Consider the following 19391-nt stretch of genomic DNA (forward strand, 5'->3'; position numbering starts at 1 on the left):
GGCACCACATATGTCTGAAAGTGGATATGACACCTAGGGAACTCAGGGCGGTGGTGAATGGCAACTACCCGAAGCAGCAGCACAGCTCTTCCAGTGCCAAAACAACTCCACCTGCCTCATTCACTTCACATACCATCAGCTGTGCTAGCAGCGTTCTAGGAAACCCTGTTTGGTCACTTCCGGTCCAATGCCCATTGAGCCCAGTGGGATGGAATCAAGCAGGTTGAGCACCCACACTAAACTCACATGGAGCTCCTCACTCAAGGCGCTCAAAACTCCACAGCCAAACACAAGTTCAGCGCCCAAGCCATTTCCCGCTGCCATGGAAACCAAGTGCTCTGGCACCACATATGTCTGAAAGTGGATATGACACCTAGGGAACTCAGGGCGGTGGTGAATGGCAACTGCCCGAAGCAGCAGCACAGCTCTTCCAGTGCCAAAACAACTCCACCTGCCTCATTCACTTCACATACCATCAGCTGTGCTAGCAGCGTTCTAGGAAACCCTGTTTGGTCACTTCCGGTCCAATGCCCATTGAGCCCAGTGGGATGGAATCAAGCAGGTTGAGCACCCACACTAAACTCACATGGAGCTCCTCACTCAAGGCGCTCAAAACTCCACAGCCAAACACAAGTTCAGCGCCCAAGCCATTTCCCGCTGCCATGGAAACCAAGTGCTCTGGCACCACATATGTCTGAAAGTGGCTATGACACCTAGGGAACTCAGGGCTGTGGTGAATGGCAACTGCCCGAAGCAGCAGCACAGCTCTTCCAGTGCCAAAACAACTCCACCTGCCTCATTCACTTCACATACCATCAGCTGTGCTAGCAGCGTTCTAGGAAACCCTGTTTGGTCACTTCCGGTCCAATGCCCATTGAGCCCAGTGGGATGGAATCAAGCAGGTTGAGCACCCAAACTATACTCACATGGAGCTCCTCACTCAAGGCGCTCAAAACTCCACAGCCAAACACAAGTTCAGCGCCCAAGCCATTTCCCGCTGCCATGGAAACCAAGTGCTCTGGCACCACATATGTCTGAAAGTGGATATGACACCTAGGGAACTCAGGGCGGTGGTGAATGGCAACTGCCCGAAGCAGCAGCACAGCTCTTCCAGTGCCAAAACAACTCCACCTGCCTCATTCACTTCACATACCATCAGCTGTGCTAGCAGCGTTCTAGGAAACCCTGTTTGGTCACTTCCGGTCCAATGCCCATTGAGCCCACTGGGATGGAATCAAGCAGGTTGAGCACCCACACTAAACTCACATGGAGCTCCTCACTCAAGGCACTCAAAACTCCACAGCCAAACACAAGTTCAGCGCCCAAGCCATTTCCCGCTGCCATGGAAACCAAGTGCTCTGGCACCACATAGGTCTGAAAGTGGCTATGACACCTAGGGAACTCAGGGCGGTGGTGAATGGCAACTGCCCGAAGCAGCAGCACAGCTCGTCCAGTGCCAAAGCAACTCCACCTGCCTCATTCACTTCACATACCATCAGCTGTGCTAGCAGCGTTCTAGGAAACCCTGTTTGGTCACTTCCGGTCCAATGCCCATTGAGCCCAGTGGGATGGAATCAAGCAGGTTGAGCACCCACACTAAACTAACATGGAGCTCCTCACTCAAGGCGCTCAAAACTCCACAGTCAAACACAAGTTCAGCGCCCAAGCCATTTCCCGCTGCCATGGAAACCAAGTGCTCTGGCACCACATATGTCTGAAAGTGGCTAGGATACTTAGGGAACTCTGTGAGGTGGTGAATGGCAACTACCCGAAGCAGCAGCACAGCTCTTCCAGTGCCAAAACAACTCCACCTGCCTCATGAACTTCACATACCATCAGCTGTGCTAGCAGCGTTCTAGGAAACCCTGTTTGGTCACTTCCGGTCCAATGCCCATTGAGCCCAGTGGGATGGAATCAAGCAGGTTGAGCACCCACACTAAACTCACATGGAGCTCCTCACTCAAGGTGCTCAAAACTCCACAGCCAAACACAAGTTCAGCGCCCAAGCCATTTCCCGCTGCCATGGAAACCAAGTGCTCTGGCACCACATATGTCTGAAAGTGGATATGACACCTAGGGAAGTCAGGGCGGTGGTGAATGGCAACTGCCCGAAGCAGCAGCACAGCTCTTCCAGTGCCAAAACAACTCCACCTGCCTCATTCACTTCACATTCCATCAGCTGTGCTAGCAGCTATCTAGGAAAGCCTGTTTGGTCACTTCTGGTCCAATGCCCATTGAACCCAGTGGGATGGAATCAAGCAGGTTGAGCACCCACACTAAACTCACATGGAGCTCCTCACTCAAGGCGCTCAAAACTCCACAGCCAAACACAAGTTCAGCGCCCAAGCCATTTCCTGCTGCCATGGAAACCAAGTGCTCTGGCACCACATAGGTCTGAAAGTGGCTATGACACCTAGGGAACTCAGGGCGGTGGTGAATGGCAACTGCCCGAAGCAGCAGCACAGCTCTTCCAGTGCCAAAGCAACTCCACCTGCCTCATTCACTTCACATACCATCAGCTGTGCTAGCAGCGTTCTAGGAAACCCTGTTTGGTCACTTCCGGTCCAATGCCCATTGAGCCCAGTGGGATGGAATCAAGCAGGTTGAGCACCCACACTAAACTCACATGGAGATCCTCACTCAAGGTGCTCAAAACTCCACAGCCAAACACAAGTTCAGCGCCCAAGCCATTTCCCGCTGCCATGGAAACCAAGTGCTCTGGCACCACATATGTCTGAAAGTGGCTATGACACCTAGGGAACTCAGGGCGGTGGTGAATGGCAACTGCCCGAAGCAGCAGCACAGCTCTTCCAGTGCCAAAACAACTCCACCTGCCTCATGAACTTCACATACCATCAGCTGTGCTAGCAGCGTTCTAGGAAACCCTGTTTGGTCACTTCCGGTCCAATGCCCATTGAGCCCAGTGGGATGGAATCAAGCAGGTTGAGCACCCACACTAAACTCACATGGAGCTCCTCACTCAAGGCGCTCAAAACTCCACAGCCAAACACAAGTTCAGCGCCCAAGCCATTTCCCGCTGCCATGGAAACCAAGTGCTCTGGCACCACATATGTCTGAAAGTGGCTATGACACCTAGGGAACTCAGGGCGCTGGTGAATGGCAACTGCCCGAAGCAGCAGCACAGCTCTTCCAGTGCCAAAACAACTCCACCTGCCTCATTCACTTCACATACCATCAGCTGTGCTAGCAGCGTTCTAGGAAACCCTGTTTGGTCACTTCAGGTCCAATGCCCATTGAGCCCAGGGGATGGAATCAAGCAGGTTGAGCACCCTAACTATACTCACATGGAGCTCCTCACTCAAGGCGCTCAAAACTCCACAGCCAAACACAAGTTCAGCGCCCAAGCCATTTCCCGCTGCCATGGAAACCAAGTGCTCTGGCACAACATAAGTCTGAAAGTGGATATGACACCTAGGGAACTCAGGGCAGTGGTGAATGGCCACTGCCCGAAGCAGCAGCACAGCTCTTCCAGTGCCAAAGCAACTCCACCTGCCTCATTCACTTCACATACCATCAGCTGTGCTAGCAGCGTTCTAGGAAACCCTGTTTGGTCACTTCCGGTCCAATGCCCATTGAGCCCAGTGGGATGGAATCAAGCAGGTTGAGCACCCACACTAAACTAACATGGAGCTCCTCACTCAAGGCGCTCAAAACTCCACAGCCAAACACAAGTTCAGCGCCCAAGCCATTTCCCGCTGCCATGGAAAACAAGTGCTCTGGCACCACATAGGTCTGAAAGTGGATATGACACCTAGGGAACACAGGGCGGTGGTGAATGGCAACTACCCAAAGCAGCAGCACAGCTCTTCCAGTGCCAAAACAACTCCACCTGCCTCATTCACTTCACATACCATCAGCTGTGCTAGCAGCTATCTAGGAAACCCTGTTTGGTCACTTCCGGTCCAATGCCCATTGAGCCCAGTGGGATGGAATCAAGCAGGTTGAACACCCACACTAAACTAACATGGAGCTCCTCACTCAAGGCGCTCAAAACTCCACAGCCAAACATAAGTTCAGCGCCCAAGCCATTTCCCGCTGCCATGGAAACCAAGTGCTCTGGCACCACATATGTCTGAAAGTGGCTATGACACCTAGGGAACTCAGGGCGGTGGTGAATGGCAACTGCCCGAAGCAGCAGCACAGCTCTTCCAGTGCCAAAACAACTCCACCTGCCTCATTCACTTCACATACCATCAGCTGTGCTAGCAGCGTTCTAGGAAACCCTGTTTGGTCACTTCCGGTCCAATGCCCATTGAGCCCAGTGGGATGGAATCAAGCAGGTTGAGCACCCACACTAAACTAACATGGAGCTCCTCACTCAAGGCGCTCACAACTCCACAGCCAAACACAAGTTCAGCGCCCAAGCCATTTCCCGCTGCCATGGAAACCAAGTGCTCTGGCACCACATAAGTCTGAAAGTGGCTATGACACCTAGGGAACTCAGGGCGGTGGTGAATGGCAACTGCCCGAAGCAGCAGCACAGCTCTTCCAGTGCCAAAACAACTCCACCTGCCTCATGAACTTCACATAACACCAGCTGTGCTAGCAGCGTTCTAGGAAACCCTGTTTGGTCACTTCCGGTCCAATGCCCATTGAGCCCAGTGGGATGGAATCAAGCAGGTTGAGCACCCACACTAAACTAACATGGAGCTCCTCACTCAAGGCGCTCAAAACTCCACAGCCAAACACAAGTTCAGCGCCCAAGCCATTTCCCGTTGCCATGGAAACCATGTGTTCTGGCAACACATATGTATGAAAGTGGCTATGACAACTAGGGAACTCACGGCATTGCTGAATGGCAACTGCCCGAAGCAGCAGCACAGCTCTTCCAGTGCCAAAACAACTCCACCTGCCTCATTCACTTCACATAACATCAGCTGTGCTAGCAGCTATCTAGGAAACCCTGTTTGGTCACTTCCCATGCAATGCCCATTGAGTCCAGTGGGATGGAATCAAGCAGGTTGAGCACCCACACTAAACTCACATGGAGCTCCTCACTCAAGGCGCTCAAAACTCCACAGCCAAACACAAGTTCAGCGCCCAAGCCATTTCCCGCTGCCATGGAAACCAAGTGCTCTGGCACCACATATGTCTGAAAGTGGCTATGACACCTAGGGAACTCACGGCGGTGGTGAATGGCAACTGCCCGAAGCAGCAGCACAGCTCTTCCAGTGCCACAACTACTCCACCTGCCTCATTCACTTCACATACCATCAGCTGTGCTAGCAGCGTTCTAGGAAACCCTGTTTGGTCACTTCCGGTCCAATGCCCATTGAGCCCAGTGGGATGGAATCAAACAGGTTGAGCACCCACACTAAACTAACATGGAGCTCCTCACTCAAAGCGCTCAAAACTCCACAGCCAAACACAAGTTCAGCGCCCAAGCCATTTCCCGCTGCCATGGAAACCAAGTGCTCTGGCACCACATATGTCTGAAAGTGGATATGACACTTAGGGAACTCAGGGCGGTGGTGAATGGCAACTGCCCGAAGCAGCAGCACAGCTCTTCCAGTGCCAAAACAACTCCACCTGCCTCATTCACTTCACATACCATCAGCTGTGCTAGCAGCTATCTAGGAAAGCCTGTTTGGTCACTTCCGGTCCAATGCCCATTGAGCCCAGTGGGATGGAATCAAGCAGGTTGAGCACCCACACTAAACTCACATGGAGCTCCTCACTCAAGGCGCTCAAAACTCCACAGCCAAACACAAGTTCAGCGCCCAAGCCATTTCCCGCTGCCATGGAAACCAAGTGCTCTGGCACCACATAGGTCTGAAAGTGGCTATGACACCTAGGGAACTCAGGGCGGTGGTGAATGGCAACTGCCCGAAGCAGCAGCACAGGTCGTCCAGTGCCAAAGCAACTCCACCTGCCTCATTCACTTCACATACCATCAGCTGTGCTTGCAGCGTTCTAGGAAACCATGTTTGGTCACTTCCGGTCCAATGCCCATTGAGCCCAGTGGGATGGAATCAAGCAGGTTGAGCACCCACACTAAACTAACATGGAGCTCCTCACTCAAGGCGCTCAAAACTCCACAGTCAAACACAAGTTCAGCGCCCAAGCCATTTCCCGCTGCCATGGAAACCAAGTGCTCTGGCACCACATATGTCTGAAAGTGGCTAGGACACTTAGGGAACTCTGTGAGGTGGTGAATGGCAACTACCCGAAGCAGCAGCACAGCTCTTCCAGTGCCAAAACAACTCCACCTGCCTCATGAACTTCACATACCATCAGCTGTGCTAGCAGCGTTCTAGGAAACCCTGTTTGGTCACTTCCGGTCCAATGCCCATTGAGCCCAGTGGGATGGAATCAAGCAGGTTGAGCACCCACACTAAACTCACATGGAGCTCCTCACTCAAGGCGCTCAAAACTCCACAGCCAAACACAAGTTCAGCGCCCAAGCCATTTCCTGCTGCCATGGAAACCAAGTGCTCTGGCACCACATAGGTCTGAAAGTGGCTATGACACCTAGGGAACTCAGGGCGGTGGTGAATGGCAACTGCCCGAAGCAGCAGCACAGCTCTTCCAGTGCCAAAGAAACTCCACCTGCCTCATTCACTTCACATACCATCAGCTGTGCTAGCAGCGTTCTAGGAAACCCTGTTTGGTCACTTCCGGTCCAATGCCCATTGAGCCCAGTGGGATGGAATCAAGCAGGTTGAGCACCCACACTAAACTCACATGGAGCTCCTCACTCAAGGTGCTCAAAACTCCACAGCCAAACACAAGTTCAGCGCCCAATCCATTTCCCGCTGCCATGGAAACCAAGTGCTCTGGCACCACATATGTCTGAAAGTGGATATGACACCTAGGGAACTCAGGGCGGTGGTGAATGGCAACTGCCCGAAGCAGCAGCACAGCTCTTCCAGTGCCAAAACAACTCCACCTGCCTCATGAACTTCACATACCATCAGCTGTGCTAGCAGCTATCTAGGAAACCCTGTTTGGTCACTTCCGGTCCAATGCCCATTGAGCCCAGTGGGATGGAATCAAGCAGGTTGAGCACCCACACTAAACTCACATGGAGCTCCTCACTCAAGGCGCTCAAAACTCCACAGTCAAACACAAGTTCAGCGCCCAAGCCATTTCCCGCTGCCATGGAAACCAAGTGCTCTGGCACCACATATGTCTGAAAGTGGCTAGGACACTTAGGGAACTCAGTGAGGTGGTGAATGGCAACTACCCGAAGCAGCAGCACAGCTCTTCCAGTGCCAAAACAACTCCACCTGCCTCATGAACTTCACATACCATCAGCTGTGCTAGCAGCGTTCTAGGAAACCCTGTTTGGTCACTTCCGGTCCAATGCCCATTGAGCCCAGTGGGATGGAATCAAGCAGGTTGAGCACCCACACTAAACTCACATGGAGCTCCTCACTCAAGGTGCTCAAAACTCCACAGCCAAACACAAGTTCAGCGCCCAAGCCATTTCCCGCTGCCATGGAAACCAAGTGCTCTGGCACCACATATGTCTGAAAGTGGATATGACACCTAGGGAACTCAGGGCGGTGGTGAATGGCAACTGCCCGAAGCAGCAGCACAGCTCTTCCAGTGCCAAAACAACTCCACCTGCCTCATGAACTTCACATACCATCAGCTGTGCTAGCAGCGTTCTAGGAAACCCTGTTTGGTCACTTCCGGTCCAATCCCCATTGAGCCCAGTGGGATGGAATCAAGCAGGTTGAGCACCCACACTAAACTCACATGGAGCTCCTCACTCAAGGCGCTCAAAACTCCACAGCCAAACACAAGTTCAGCGCCCAAGCCATTTCCCGCTGCCATGGAAACCAAGTGCTCTGGCACCACATATGTCTGAAAGTGGCTATGACACCTAGGGAACTCAGGGCGGTGGTGAATGGCAACTGCCCGAAGCAGCAGCACAGCTCTTCCAGTGCCAAAACAACTCCACCTGCCTCATTCACTTCACATACCATCAGCTGTGCTAGCAGCGTTCTAGGAAACCCTGTTTGGTCACTTCCGGTCCAATGCCCATTGAGCCCAGGGGATGGAATCAAGCAGGTTGAGCACCCAAACTATACTCACATGGAGCTCCTCACTCAAGGCGCTCAAAACTCCACAGCCAAACACAAGTTCAGCGCCCAAGCCATTTCCCGCTGCCATGGAAAGCAAGTGCTCTGGCACAACATAAGTCTGAAAGTGGATATGACACCTAGGGAACTCAGGGCAGTGGTGAATGGCAACTGCCCGAAGCAGCAGCACAGCTCTTCCAGTGCCAAAGCAACTCCACCTGCCTCATGAACTTCACATACCATCAGCTGTGCTAGCAGCGTTCTAGGAAACCCTGTTTGGTCACTTCCGGTCCAATGCCCATTGAGCCCAGTGGGATGGAATCAAGCAGGTTGAGCACCCACACTAAACTCACATGGAGCTCCTCACTCAAGGTGTTCAAAACTCCACAGCCAAACACAAGTTCAGCGCCCAAGCCATTTCCCGCTGCCATGGAAACCAAGTGCTCTGGCACCACATAGGTCTGAAAGTGGATATGACACCTAGGGAACTCAGGGCCCTGGTGAATGGCAACTACCCAAAGCAGCAGCACAGCTCTTCCAGTGCCAAAACAACTCCACCTGCCTCATGAACTTCACATACCATCAGCTGTGCTAGCAGCGTTCTAGGAAACCCTGTTTGGTCACTTCCGGTCCAATGCCCATTGAGCCCAGTGGGATGGAATCAAGCAGGTTGAGCACCCACACTAACCTCACATGGAGCTCCTCACTCAAGGCGCTCAAAACTCCACAGCCAAACACAAGTTCAGTGCCCAAGCCATTTCCCGCTGCCATGGAAACCAAGTGCTCTAGCAGCACATATGTCTGAAAGTGGATATAACAACTAGGGAACTCAGGGCGGTGGTGAATGGCAACTGCCCGAAGCAGCAGCACAGCTCTTTCAGTGCCAAAGCAACTCCACCTGCCTCATGAACTTCACATACCATCAGCTGTGCTAGCAGCTATCTAGGAAACCCTGTTTGGTCACTTCCGGTCCAATGCCCATTGAGCCCAGGGGATGGAATCAAGCAGGTTGTGCACCCACACTAAACTCACATGGAGATCCTCACTCAAGGCGCTCAAAACTCCACAGCCAAACACAAGTTCAGCGCCCAGGCCATTTCCCGCTGCCATGGAAACCAAGTGCTCTGGCACCACATATGTCTGAAAGTGGATATGACACCTAGGGAACTCACGGCAGTGGTGAATGGCAACTACCCGAAGCAGCAGCACAGCTCTTCCAGTGCCAAAGCAACTCCACCTGCCTCATTCACTTCACATACCATCAGCTGTGCTAGCAGCTATCTAGGAAACCCTGTTTGGTCACTTCCGGTCCAATGCCCATTGAGCCCAGTGGGATGGAATCAAGCAGGTTGAGCACCCACACTAAACTAACATGGAGCTCCTCACTCAAGGCGCTCAAAACTCCACAGCCAAACACAAGTTCAGCGCCCAAGCCATTTCCCGCTGCCATGGAAACCAAGTGCTCTGGCACCACATATGTCTGAAAGTGGATATGACACCTAGGGAACTCAGGGCGGTGGTGAATGGCAACTGCCCGAAGCAGCAGCACAGCTCTTCCAGTGCCAAAACAACTCCACCTGCCTCATGAACTTCACATACCATCAGCTGTGCTAGCAGCGTTCTAGGAAACCCTGTTTGGTCACTTCCGGTCCAATGCCCATTGAGCCCAGTGGGATGGAATCAAGCAGGTTGAGCACCCACACTAAACTAACATGGAGCTCCTCACTCAAGGCGCTCACAACTCCACAGCCAAACACAAGTTCAGCGCCCAAACCATTTCTCGCTGCCATGGAAACCAAGTGCTCTGGCACCACATAAGTCTGAAAGTGGCTATGACACCTAGGGAACTCAGGGCGGTGGTGAATGGCAACTGCCCGAAGCAGCAGCACAGCTCTTCCAGTGCCAAAGCAACTCCACCTGCCTCATTCACTTCACATACCATCAGCTGTGCTAGCAGCTATCTAGGAAACCCTGTTTGGTCACTTCCGGTCCAATGCCCATTGAGCCCAGTGGGATGGAATCAAGCAGGTTGAGCACTCACACTAAACTAACATGGAGCTCCTCACTCAAGGCGCTCAAAACTCCACAGCCAAACACAAGTTCAGCGCCCAAGCCATTTCCCGCTGCCATGGAAACCATGTGTTCTGGCAACACATATGTACGAAAGTGGCTATGACAACTAGGGAACTCACGACATTGCTGAATGGCAACTGCCCGAAGCAGCAGCACAGCTCTTCCAGTGCCAAAGCAACTCCACCTGCCTCATGAACTTCACATACCATCAGCTGTGCTAGCAGCGTTCTAGGAAACCCTGTTTGGTCACTTCCGGTCCAATGCCCATTGAGCCCAGTGGGATGGAATCAAGCAGGTTGAGCACCCACACTAAACTCACATGGAGCTCCTCACTCAAGGCGCTCAAAACTCCACAGCCAAACACAAGTTCAGCGCCCAAGCCATTTCCCGCTGCCATGGAAACCAAGTGCTCTGGCACCACATATGTCTGAAAGTGGCTATGACACCTAGGGAACTCAGGGCGGTGGTGAATGGCAACTGCCCGAAGCAGCAGCACAGCTCTTCCAGTGCCAAAGCAACTCCACCTGCCTCATTCACTTCACATACCATCAGCTGTGCTAGCAGCTATCTAGGAAAGCCTGTTTGGTCACTTCCGGTCCAATGCCCATTGAGCCCAGTGGGATGGAATCAAGCAGGTTGAGCACCCACACTAAACTCACATGGAGCTCCTCACTCAAGGCGCTCAAAACTCCACAGCCAAACACAAGTTCAGCGCCCAAGCCATTTCCTGCTGCCATGGAAACCAAGTGCTCTGGCACCACATAGGTCTGAAAGTGGCTATGACACCTAGGGAACTCAGGGCGGTGGTGAATGGCAACTGCCCGAAGCAGCAGCACAGGTCGTCCAGTGCCAAAGCAACTCCACCTGCCTCATTCACTTCACATACCATCAGCTGTGCTAGCAGCGTTCTAGGAAACCATGTTTGGTCACTTCCGGTCCAATGCCCATTGAGCCCAGTGGGATGGAATCAAGCAGGTTGAGCACCCACACTAAACTAACATGGAGCTCCTCACTCAAGGCGCTCAAAACTCCACAGTCAAACACAAGTTCAGCGCCCAAGCCATTTCCCGCTGCCATGGAAACCAAGTGCTCTGGCAACACATATGTCTGAAAGTGGCTAGGACACTTAGGGAACTCTGTGAGGTGGTGAATGGCAACTACCCGAAGCAGCAGCACAGCTCTTCCAGTGCCAAAACAACTCCACCTGCCTCATGAACTTCACATACCATCAGCTGTGCTAGCAGCTATCTAGGAAAGCCTGTTTGGTCACTTCCGGTCCAATGCCCATTGAGCCCAGTGGGATGGAATCAAGCAGGTTGAGCACCCACACTAAACTCACATGGAGCTCCTCACTCAAGGCGCTCAAAACTCCACAGCCAAACACAAGTTCAGCGCCCAAGCCATTTCCTGCTGCCATGGAAACCAAGTGCTCTGGCACCACATAGGTCTGAAAGTGGATATGACACCTAGGGAACTCAGGGCGGTGGTGAATGGCAACTGCCCGAAGCAGCAGCACAGCTCTTCCAGTGCCAAAGAAACTCCACCTGCCTCATTCACTTCACATACCATCAGCTGTGCTAGCAGCGTTCTAGGAAACCCTGTTTGGTCACTTCCGGTCCAATGCCCATTGAGCCCAGTGGGATGGAATCAAGCAGGTTGAGCACCCACACTAAACTCACATGGAGCTCCTCACTCAAGGTGCTCAAAACTCCACAGCCAAACACAAGTTCAGCGCCCAATCCATTTCCCGCTGCCATGGAAACCAAGTGCTCTGGCACCACATATGTCTGAAAGTGGATATGACACCTAGGGAACTCAGGGCGGTGGTGAATGGCAACTGCCCGAAGCAGCAGCACAGCTCTTCCAGTGCCAAAACAACTCCACCTGCCTCATGAACTTCACATACCATCAGCTGTGCTAGCAGCGTTCTAGGAAACCCTGTTTGGTCACTTCCGGTCCAATGCCCATTGAGCCCAGTGGGATGGAATCAAGCAGGTTGAGCACCCACACTAAACTCACATGGAGCTCCTCACTCAAGGCGCTCAAAACTCCACAGTCAAACACAAGTTCAGCGCCCAAGCCATTTCCCGCTGCCATGGAAACCAAGTGCTCTGGCACCACATATGTCTGAAAGTGGCTAGGACACTTAGGGAACTCAGTGAGGTGGTGAATGGCAACTACCCGAAGCAGCAGCACAGCTCTTCCAGTGCCAAAACAACTCCACCTGCCTCATGAACTTCACATACCATCAGCTGTGCTAGCAGCGTTCTAGGAAACCCTGTTTGGTCACTTCCGGTCCAATGCCCATTGAGCCCAGTGGGATGGAATCAAGCAGGTTGAGCACCCACACTAAACTCACATGGAGCTCCTCACTCAAGGTGCTCAAAACTCCACAGCCAAACACAAGTTCAGCGCCCAAGCCATTTCCCGCTGCCATGGAAACCAAGTGCTCTGGCACCACATATGTCTGAAAGTGGATATGACACCTAGGGAACTCAGGGCGGTGGTGAATGGCAACTGCCCGAAGCAGCAGCACAGCTCTTCCAGTGCCAAAACAACTCCACCTGCCTCATGAACTTCACATACCATCAGCTGTGCTAGCAGCGTTCTAGGAAACCCTGTTTGGTCACTTCCGGTCCAATCCCCATTGAGCCCAGTGGGATGGAATCAAGCAGGTTGAGCACCCACACTAAACTCACATGGAGCTCCTCACTCAAGGCGCTCAAAACTCCACAGCCAAACACAAGTTCAGCGCCCAAGCCATTTCCCGCTGCCATGGAAACCAAGTGCTCTGGCACCACATATGTCTGAAAGTGGCTATGACACCTAGGGAACTCAGGGCTGTGGTGAATGGCAACTGCCCGAAGCAGCAGCACAGCTCTTCCAGTGCCAAAACAACTCCACCTGCCTCATTCACTTCACATACCATCAGCTGTGCTAGCAGCGTTCTAGGAAACCCTGTTTGGTCACTTCCGGTCCAATGCCCATTGAGCCCAGGGGATGGAATCAAGCAGGTTGAGCACCCAAACTATACTCACATGGAGCTCCTCACTCAAGGCGCTCAAAACTCCACAGCCAAACACAAGTTCAGCGCCCAAGCCATTTCCCGCTGCCATGGAAACCAAGTGCTCTGGCACAACATAAGTCTGAAAGTGGATATGACACCTAGGGAACTCAGGGCAGTGGTGAATGGCAACTGCCCGAAGCAGCAGCACAGCTCTTCCAGTGCCAAAGCAACTCCACCTGCCTCATGAACTTCACATACCATCAGCTGTGCTAGCAGCGTTCTAGGAAACCCTGTTTGGTCACTTCCGGTCCAATGCCCATTGAGCCCAGTGGGATGGAATCAAGCAGGTTGAGCACCCACACTAAACTCACATGGAGCTCCTCACTCAAGGCGTTCAAAACTCCACAGCCAAACACAAGTTCAGCGCCCAAGCCATTTCCCGCTGCCATGGAAACCAAGTGCTCTGGCACCACATAGGTCTGAAAGTGGCTATGACACCTAGGGAACTCAGGGCGGTGGTGAATGGCAACTGCCCGAAGCAGCAGCACAGCTCTTCCAGTGCCAAAACAACTCCACCTGCCTCATGAACTTCACATACCATCAGCTGTGCTAGCAGCGTTCTAGGAAACCCTGTTTGGTCACTTCCGGTCCAATGCCCATTGAGCCCAGTGGGATGGAATCAAGCAGGTTGAGCACCCACACTAACCTCACATGGAGCTCCTCACTCAAGGCGCTCAAAACTCCACAGCCAAACACAAGTTCAGTGCCCAAGCCATTTCCCGCTGCCATGGAAACCAAGTGCTCTAGCAGCACATATGTCTGAAAGTGGATATGACAACTAGGGAACTCAGGGCGGTGGTGAATGGCAACTGCCCGAAGCAGCAGCACAGCTCTTCCAGTGCCAAAGCAACTCCACCTGCCTCATTCACTTCACATACCATCAGCTGTGCTAGCAGCTATCTAGGAAACCCTGTTTGGTCACTTCCGGTCCAATGCCCATTGAGCCCAGGGGATGGAATCAAGCAGGTTGTGCACCCACACTAAACTAACATGGAGCTCCTCACTCAAGGCGCTCAAAACTCCACAGCCAAACACAAGTTCAGCGCCCAAGCCATTTCCCGCTGCCATGGAAACCAAGTGCTCTGGCACCACATATGTCTGAAAGTGGATATGACACCTAGGGAACTCAGGGCGGTGGTGAATGGCAACTGCCCGAAGCAGCAGCACAGCTCTTCCAGAGCCAAAACAACTCCACCTGCCTCATGAACTTCACATACCATCAGCTGTGCTAGCAGCGTTCTAGGAAACCCTGTTTGGTCACTTCCGGTCCAATGCCCATTGAGCCCAGTGGGATGGAATCAAGCAGGTTGAGCACCCACACTAAACTAACATGGAGCTCCTCACTCAAGGCGCTCACAACTCCACAGCCAAACACAAGTTCAGCGCCCAAACCATTTCTCGCTGCCATGGAAACCAAGTGCTCTGGCACCACATAAGTCTGAAAGTGGCTATGACACCTAGGGAACTCAGGGCGGTGGTGAATGGCAACTGCCCGAAGCAGCAGCACAGCTCTTCCAGTGCCAAAGAAACTCCACCTGCCTCATTCACTTCACATACCATCAGCTGTGCTAGCAGCTATCTAGGAAACCCTGTTTGGTCACTTCCGGTCCAATGCCCATTGAGCCCAGTGGGATGGAATCAAGCAGGTTGAGCACCCACACTAAACTAACATGGAGCTCCTCACTCAAGGCGCTCAAAACTCCACAGCCAAACACAAGTTCAGCGCCCAAGCCATTTCCCGCTGCCATGGAAACCATGTGTTCTGGCAACACATATGTACGAAAGTGGCTATGACAACTAGGGAACTCAGGGCGGTGGTGAATGGCAACTGCCCGAAGCAGCAGCACAGCTCTTCCAGAGCCAAAGCAACTCCACCTGCCTCATTCACTTCACATACCATCAGCTGTGCTAGCAGCGTTCTAGGAAACCCTGTTTGGTCACTTCCGGTGCAATGCCCATTGAGCCCAGTGGGATGGAATCAAGCAGGTTGAGCACCCACACTAAACTCACATGGAGCTCCTCACTCAAGGCGCTCAAAACTCCACAGCCAAACACAAGTTCAGCGCCCAAGCCATTTCCCGCTGCCATGGAAACCAAGTGCTCTGGCACCACATATGTCTGAAAGTGGCTATGACACCTAGGGAACTCAGGGCGGTGGTGAATGGCAACTGCCCGAAGCAGCAGCACAGCTCTTCCAGTGCCAAAGCAACTCCACCTCAGTCATGAACTTCACATACCATCAGCTGTGCTAGCAGCTATCTAGGAAACCCTGTTTGGTCACTTCCGGTCCAATGCCCATTGAGCCCAGTGGGATGGAATCAAGCAGGTTGAGCACCCACACTAAACTAACATGGAGCTCCTCACTCAAGGCGCTCAAAACTCCACAGACAAACACAAGTTCAGCGCCCAAGCCATTTCCCGCTGCCATGGAAACCATGTGTTCTGGCACCACATATGTATGAAAGTGGCTATGACAACTAGGGAACTCACGACATTGCTGAATGGCAACTGCCCGAAGCAGCAGCACAGCTCTTCCAGTGCCAAAACAACTCCACCTGCCTCATGAACTTCACATACCATCAGCTGTGCTAGCAGCTATCTAGGAAACGCTGTTTGGTCACTTCCGGTCCAATGCCCATTGAGCCCAGTGGGATGGAATCAAGCAGGTTGAGCACCCACACTAAACTCACATGGAGCTCCTCACTCAAGGCGCACAAAACTCCACAGCCAAACACAAGTTCAGCGCCCAAGCCATTTCCCGCTGCCATGGAAACCAAGTGCTCTACCAGCACATAAGTCTGAAAGTGGCTATGACACCTAGGGAACTCAGGGCGGTGGTGAATGGCAACTGCCCGAAGCAGCAGTAGAGTTCTTCCAGTGCCAAAGCAACTCCACCTGCCTCATTCACTTCACATACCATCAGCTGTGCTAGCAGCTATCTAGGAAACCCTGTTTGGTCACTTCCGGTCCAATGCCCATTGAGCCCAGTGGGATGGAATCAAGCAGGTTGAGCAGCCACACTAAACTCACATGGAGCTCCTCACTCAAGGCGCTCAAAACTCCACAGCCAAACACAAGTTCAGCGTACAAGCCATTTCCTGCTGCCATGGAAACCAAGTGCTCTGGCAAAACATAGGTCTGAAAGTGGCTATGACACCTAGGGAACTCAGGGCGGTGGTGAATGGCAACTGCCCGAAGCAGCAGCACAGCTCTTCCAGAGCCAAAGCAACTCCACCTGCCTCATTCACTTCACATACCATCAGCTGTGCTAGCAGCGTTCTAGGAAACCCTGTTTGGTCACTTCCGGTCCAATGCCCATTGAGCCCAGTGGGATGGAATCAAGCAGGTTGAGCACCCACACGTAAACTCACATGGAGCTCCTCACTCAAGGCGCTCAAAACTCCACAGCCAAACACAAGTTCAGCGCCCAAGCCATTTCCCGCTGCCATGGAAACCAAGTGCTCTGGCACCACATATGTCTGAAAGTGGCTATGACACCTAGGGAACTCAGGGCGGTGGAGAATGGCAACTGCCTGAAACAGCAGCACAGCTCTTCCAGTGCCAAAACAACTCCACCTGCCTCATGAACTTCACATACCATCAGCTGTGCTAGCAGCGTTCTAGGAAACCCTGTTTGGTCACTTCCGGTCCAATGCCCATTGAGCCCAGTGGGATGGAATCAAGCAGGTTGAGCACCCACACTAAACTCACATGGAGCTCCTCACTCAAGGCGCTCAAAACTCCACAGCCAAACACAAGTTACAGCGCCCTGGTCATTACCCGCTGCCATGGAAAGCAAGTGCTCTGGCACCACATAAGTCTGAAAGTGGATATGACACCTAGGGAACTCACGGCGGTGGTGAATGGCAACTGCCCGAAGCAGTAGCACAGCTCTTCCAGTGCCAAAACAACTCCACCTGCCTCATTCACTTCACATACCATCAGCTGTGCTAGCAGCTATCTAGGAAACCCTGTTTGGTCACTTCCGGTCCAATGCCCATTGAGCCCAGCGGGATGGAATCAAGCAGGTTGAGCACCCACACTAAACTAACATGGAGTTCCTCACTCAAGGCGCTCAAAACTCCACAGCCAAACACAAGTTCAGCGCCCAAGCCATTTCCCGCTGCCATGGAAACCAAGTGCTCTGGCACCACATATGTCTGAAAGTGGATATGACACCTAGGGAACTCAGGGCGGTGGTGAATGGCAACTGCCCAAAGCACCAGCACAGCTCTTCCAGTGCCAAAACAACTCCACCTGCCTCATGAACTTCACATACCATCAGCTGTGCTAGCAGCGTTCTAGGAAACCCTGTTTGGTCACTCACGGTCCAATGCCCATTGAGCCCAGTGGGATGGAATCAAGCAGGTGAGCAGCCACACTAAACTCACATGGAGCTCCTCACTCAAGGCGCTCAAAACTCCACAGCCAAACACAAGTTCAGCGCCCAAGCCATTTCCCGCTGCCATGGAAACCAAGTGCTCTGGCACCACATAAGTCTGAAAGTGGCTATGACACCTAGGGAACTCAGGGCGGTGGTGAATGGCAACTGCCCGAAGCAGCAGTACAGCTCTTCCAGTGCCAAAACAACTCCACCTGCCTCATGAATTTCACATACCATCAGCTGTGCTAGCAGCTATCTAGGAAACCCTGTTTGGTCACTTCCGGTCCAATGCCCATTGAGCCCAGTGGGATGGAATCAAGCAGGTTGAGCACCCACACTAACCTCACATGGAGCTCCTCACTCAAGGCGTTCAAAACTCCACAGCCAAACACAAGTTCAGTGCCCAAGCCATTTCCCGCTGCCATGGAAACCAAGTGCTCTAGCAGCACATATGTCTGAAAGTGGATATGACAACTAGGGAACTCAGGGCGGTGGTGAATGGCAACTGCCCGAAGCAGCAGCACAGCTCTTCCAGTGCCAAAGCAACTCCACCTGCCTCATTCACTTCACATACCATCAGCTGTGCTAGCAGCTATCTAGGAAACCCTGTTTGGTCACTTCCGGTCCAATGCCCATTGAGCCCAGGGGATGGAATCAAGCAGGTTGTGCACCCACACTAAACTAACATGGAGCTCCTCACTCAAGGCGCTCAAAACTCCACAGCCAAACACAAGTTCAGCGCCCAAGCCATTTCCCGCTGCCATGGAAACCAAGTGCTCTGGCACCACATATGTCTGAAAGTGGATATGACACCTAGGGAACTCAGGGCGGTGGTGAATGGCAACTGCCCGAAGCAGCAGCACAGCTCTTCCAGAGCCAAAACAACTCCACCTGCCTCATGAACTTCACATACCATCAGCTGTGCTAGCAGCGTTCTAGGAAACCCTGTTTGGTCACTTCCGGTCCAATGCCCATTGAGCCCAGTGGGATGGAATCAAGCAGGTTGAGCACCCACACTAAACTAACATGGAGCTCCTCACTCAAGGCGCTCACAACTCCACAGCCAAACACAAGTTCAGCGCCCAAACCATTTCTCGCTGCCATGGAAACCAAGTGCTCTGGCACCACATAAGTCTGAAAGTGGCTATGACACCTAGGGAACTCAGGGCGGTGGTGAATGGCAACTGCCCGAAGCAGCAGCACAGCTCTTCCAGTGCCAAAGAAACTCCACCTGCCTCATTCACTTCACATACCATCAGCTGTGCTAGCAGCTATCTAGGAAACCCTGTTTGGTCACTTCCGGTCCAATGCCCATTGAGCCCAGTGGGATGGAATCAAGCAGGTTGAGCACCCACACTAAACTAACATGGAGCTCCTCACTCAAGGCGCTCAAAACTCCACAGCCAAACACAAGTTCAGCGCCCAAGCCATTTCCCGCTGCCATGGAAACCATGTGTTCTGGCAACACATATGTACGAAAGTGGCTATGACAACTAGGGAACTCAGGGCGGTGGTGAATGGCAACTGCCCGAAGCAGCAGCACAGCTCTTCCAGAGCCAAAGCAACTCCACCTGCCTCATTCACTTCACATACCATCAGCTGTGCTAGCAGCGTTCTAGGAAACCCTGTTTGGTCACTTCCGGTCCAATGCCCATTGAGCCCAGTGGGATGGAATCAAGCAGGTTGAGCACCCACACTAAACTCACATGGAGCTCCTCACTCAAGGCGCTCAAAACTCCACAGCCAAACACAAGTTCAGCGCCCAAGCCATTTCCCGCTGCCATGGAAACCAAGTGCTCTGGCACCACATATGTCT

The sequence above is a fragment of the Ochotona princeps genome, chromosome 4, assembly GCF_030435755.1.
Source record: "Ochotona princeps isolate mOchPri1 chromosome 4, mOchPri1.hap1, whole genome shotgun sequence".
NCBI classification, from domain to species: domain Eukaryota; kingdom Metazoa; phylum Chordata; class Mammalia; order Lagomorpha; family Ochotonidae; genus Ochotona; species Ochotona princeps.